Genomic DNA, 5,430 nt, shown 5'->3' with positions numbered 1-5,430 from the left:
GGCTTCTTTGGGGGGGGAATGGCAGAACCATTCAATAAGCCAGTAACTCTAGATTTTTATGAAGAAAGGACATTATTTCTGCATTCCCCCACATATTAGATACTCTGGATAGGTCCAGGTGGTAAAAAGCGAATGCTAAAAATAATAATAATAATAATAATAATAAATTAAATTAAAAATAAATAAATACAAAGTGAATGCTATTTAATTCCTTTCTTGCTCATCCAAAGACCTCTAGGCTGGTCTACACTACCCTTGACACCATTTTGGCATCCGTATCTGCTCAGCCAGAATGCATCCATAGAGAAGGCAATGCCTTGAGGTTCATTTGTGGGAGGGATAACCCATCTGGCATCTGGTTCATTACTCAACACATAGTGAAGGAAGAAAGAAAAGCTCCTAAACCCCCACTCATGACACCGGGGTTATGGCCCAACTTGAGTCTATAATCCCTCCTCTGAAAGAGACACCTGGGAAGCCGATTAGCACAGTGCATACCCTGAGCCAACAGCAAAAGCTGCAGGTGAGGAAAAAATGACCAATCTTCTCTATGCTGAGGAAACCTGAACCTTGTAGTTCATAATATGAGCAAAGAGGCCTTCTATGCTTGAATCTGCCTGAGGACTGCTTTGGACACCAGACTTTTGCCTGCATGTTTTCCGGGAAGGGCTAGAGATGTCTTCGGCTGCCTCAGCCCATGGATTGGGCTGGGACCCTCAGTAAGTTGCACAGCAACTTGGTCTTAGGGCCTCTTGTCTCTTAGGGAAAAGTAAGTTATTTCAGCACGCATGGGGCAACAGCTGCGTCGGTCGTTCCAGAGAGCTTTTCGGTGGTCCTCGTGGTTTTTGCCTGGATTCCAGGGCATTCTCATGAAAGTGCCTGGTTAATTTGCAGGGGAAACTCTTTGCTTGAAAATAACTCTTGCTTGGCTTTAAATTTCTTATTGTCTGATTCCGGTCGGACCATGAACACACAGACGCTGGTGCTACACTTATAAAGAACGAATTCAGTCCTTCCCTGGACATTCACCATCCAACTCTCACCATTTCCCCCCTTATCTTCTAAAACACACCCCCATGTATCCTGTTCTAAAAGCCTGATAAATCCTGGGAGGTTAACAAATCCGAGAGAGAAATGACACTTTCTCATGCACTTTCATATGTGTCCTATAAACAGTTCCTGGCCTCTGAGATACTCTTTACAGTGGTCCTGTGAGACCAGGGTAGTTATCACGATCCTCATTAAAATGCCTTCTGCAATCAAGTTCAGTTTAAAAAAAAAAAAAAAGAATTCAAAGGAGCAGAAGCCTCCTGGCCTGAGGCCCCACCCTCTGTGATTTGGTTGATTACGCTTTCCTCAGCCCCTCCTTCCCATCACATGGGCACAGACTCATTACCCCATTAGGAGCTGGCTAGGAAGGCCAAAGGCACAATGGGAACCTAGAAGAATCTGGCTGGGCTGCCAGAGTTAACAAACCCTCGTGGACAATAAAAGCAGACAGCAATTTTTTTTTTTACAGAAAACTTTCTCGGGGCATTCATCGAGCCTTGGAAAGCATCCATGACTGTTGATTTCAAGCAGGAAAATATTGCAGAGGAACGTGAGGTAAAGGCGTGTACTCTAGGCTCTCACTGGATGCCTCTGGGGTCCCAAGGCAGGAGTGAAAATGGAGGACCACAAGCCACAAACTTAAACACTGAAGAGCTAAGTAAGAGGCAACGCTGAAAATTTTTAGATGAAGTGAACTGCTCTTCCTTCATAACAAATGTATTTTTATTAGTAACCTACAGGCTGGGGTCATATAAAGTTTCCTGACACCTTGGAGTTCCGTTCTGGAGTTTGTTGGTTAGGGAAATCTGGTCTCGCCTTTCTTGGCCTTTGGTCCCAGGTGCAGGCCCTTCTCGTAGCCTGCTGTATGCCCAGTGATGCATTACATGGGACACTTAACTACTGAGCACTTGCGTGGTGGCAGAGAAATTTTTCCAGTTTGTACTCCGGAAGGTGGACTGAGCCAGAAGAGGGGCCCCACAAGGAGCTGGAAGCTTTCCCCGGATGGTTGAAAAAGGAAGTACAGAGCCCCAATTCCCAAAAAAACATGTTTTGGAGTGATCCAGAAACTTACTTACCCCTTGTGACCTCTATAAGGAGAAGCATTATGAAAGAACGCACATGGAGGCTTGTCAGAGGGAGGGCCACAAAGGTTCTCTTGCCTGGATTTCTGGATGGCATATATAACATGGATCTTTTAAGTAGCACAAGCCACAGACACTTGCTGTGGTGTCTGCACATGCAGGTACAATAAGACAAGCCTCTCTCCTTTCCTCCGTAACTCAAGAAGAAACAACTAGCTGCTTGATCCTCAGCTCAGGCTGTGTTGTAACATCTCCACACATACACACACAGCCTGGGATCAGATAGAAGCCTCTTCCGATGTTCCACAGGTGATGGCACATCACCCAGGATAGAGAACAGCTGCTTCTCCCAGTGATTTTTGGTTTTTTGTTTGGGGTTTGTTTGTTTGTTTTTTTGTTTGTTTGTTTTTGTGGTATGTCCTTAAACCTATGTGGCTACTGCAAACAACTCAAGGCTGAGGTAACCCAAGAACTCTTATTGGCAGAGTGGCGGTGCTAGTGGATTGTAACTGACAGAGGCATCTGGTGTTGGTTGGATCAGTCAGTAAGATGGAGACAGTGGGAGACAGGACTCTTGACTGGCGTCTCCATTAGGCTCCACATAGAATGAAAGTCAAAGTAGCACTCAGGAACTGTCCAAACACAGTCACAACTCCAGCCTCCGGATGTTCGTCTACTCCAACTGACCCACTAACCTCACCACTCCTCCCAGAAACCCATAGAGTGAACACGGTGATGGACACCTTCAGGTGACTTGCAAGAAGATAACCGCTCTGAGACTCAGCTCCAGAGCTTTCAATGCCAAACCTAGAGTTTCGCTGACTATCTCAAATAGGTTTCCCCAGCATGTCTGGGAGGTAAGGATGGAGCTTCTATTCAGCGGCTTGCGCACACAGCAACGAACGTAAGAACAGACCTATGTTCAGCTTTACAGAAAATGCGACCCACACAGTGAGCCCCGAGTCCATATCTACACATAGGAGGAGGGCGAGTGTTTGTTTTTAGGGCCAACAAGTGGCTTCTTCGGTCTGAAGTCTACATGTAAATCAGGGCATGCAGTTAGAAATGTGCTGCCTTTTCACTGATTCACCGCTCCAACTCAAGGGAAACGCAGGGCAAAACTTAAAACCTTGGGTACGGACTGCGTCCTACATGAGTACAACGATGTGCTAATCCCCAAAATCACAAGCCACGCCCATTTCCTCCAACCCTGTTTCTGGGTGCGTGTACATGGGAACCATTCCCAAGACAAAACTCCCCCACATAGAACACACTTCCTTCTCTCCGCAGCAGGAGAGGCTTCCACTGAAAGCTCAGGTCAAGGGTGACCTTGACCAGGCAAAGTGATTTATCCAGGATCTCTCCCCAGCAAAGCAGGCTTGGGTTCTGGGAAGTAGAGCTACACAAATAGAGGAGTCTCTTTATGGCAAAGAGTACAAGTATAGGTTCGAAGTGACTGTTTATTTACAATGGGGAAGTAAATCACAATAATTGTTGGGGTCTTAGAGATTTCAGGTCCTTTCTGCTAGGATCTCATGAGGCCACTTCCCACACGTACTGGTGTAGTGCTTCTTGGTTGCTGCTTGGCCTCCCATCTTACTTAGAAAACTCCACCAAGCCCAGTAGATCAGAGCGTGCCTAAGACCCTCCCCTCCCAGCACATATTACTGACCTGCTTATATATTTATTTCCTTCATCAGTTTCCAAAGGATTTGAAGCAGAGACTTGCCCTCCACACTCCTGCAATGTAGCAGGAACTGAGCAGACAGTGTTGTGCGGTACACTTTTCACATACCCGTTTCATCTGCTTAACCCCACCTGCTCCTCATTGGCCACCCCCAATCACAGCTGGCCCTGCGGCAAGTCTCCCTTTGTTCTTTAATACTCTTCTGGAGCCTTCTGAAGCAAGGATTCTCAATGGGGGTGGGGTGGGGGGTCCTACTTGAATCCCCAAGAACTTTTGGCAACGGCCTGTAGACATTTTGGATTAGCATAACTTGTGTGGTGGCGGTGAGGTTCTTATCTGAGTGTAGTAGGCAGAAATCAGAGAGAATGAAAAACACCTTACAGTGCACAGGGATGGTCTGGGCCTCAGATGAGTCACACCTTCGAAACTGTAAGTGGTGCTGAGGTTGAGAAACCTTACTCTTCTAGAGCCACACCCACAGGGTCTGTGCTTGTGTCTACTGAGGCAGTTATGTGTACCTGCCTGCTTTACTCATTGATTGTTGAGTCCCGTGAGGAGTTCTAATCTTTCTACTGTCCTCTTAACCAAACTGCAGTGCGCACACTGAATTTTCCATAATGATGATATCAAAGTGCAGGTCCTACTTTTATCTGAGCCATGTTTGAGCAAGTCTATTTCTTAGTATCCTTTTAGAAACTACTTAACTTATATAAATAGTGTGTCTTAGGCAAGGCACTATACATTTCAAGAGAAAAAAAATATTCTTCTTACATTGTTCCTGTCTTTCCCCACCATGTTTAATTGTAGCTAAGCATTTAATAGGTGCTCAATTGAGTGTGGAATAATTATCTACTGATTTCTCCCAAATATTAGTAAAGTTTAAAGTTACAGTTAGACCAGGGTAAGATAGACTTAAAAGGGGGCAATGTTTGGTGGAAATGTACCAATTCAATGTGAAAGTTTTAAATTACATTTTTAAAAAGTGTATTTGAGGGTGGACGGGCGTATGGTGGTCAAAGGACAGCCTGTTTGAGCCAGTTCTCTCCTTCTGCCGTGTGAGGCCCAGGAATGGTTGGATTCAGATCATCTGACCTTTGCCTGCTTATCCATCTCCTTGGCTCCAGAACAATTTGGAAGAAGGAAAAAGGAAAGGTATCTGATCATAAAGGAGCCTTCTCATAAAACATTGCAGAGCGCTGTGTAGCAGTGCCTTGAATTCATCAAGAGAATTGTGAGCTTCTGATAAGCAGTGTTAGTGAAATCTAATCCACTAAGAACAGGGACGTTTTGAGGCTTGTCGAACAAACTGGGTTGAGTCCAGGTTGTTCAAAGTCAACACTGGTTTAAACAGTAAACGAAATGGAAAGTGCTTGTCAGTGGGTCACTCTCCCAGATGCTTTGTTTACCAGGCAAAAACAACCTGAAGGGGAAAGTGGTTGCTGAGAACGAAGACTACAGAGATGCTTTACGGCCCAGTGATGATGTTCCAAGTAACAACAGCACTTGGAACCTGCACAGACCTTTTGTATACATTAACAGTTACTTACGGACTCATCCTGGGGAGGCTTTGGATTTTTCACATCCTCTGTTTTTTGTTGTTGTTACTGTTTG

Source organism: Acomys minous (genome assembly GCF_964271855.1).
Source record: "Acomys minous genome assembly, chromosome: 3".
Taxonomy (NCBI): Eukaryota; Metazoa; Chordata; class Mammalia; order Rodentia; family Muridae; genus Acomys; species Acomys minous.
Note: the sequence above shows the minus strand (reverse complement) of the source record.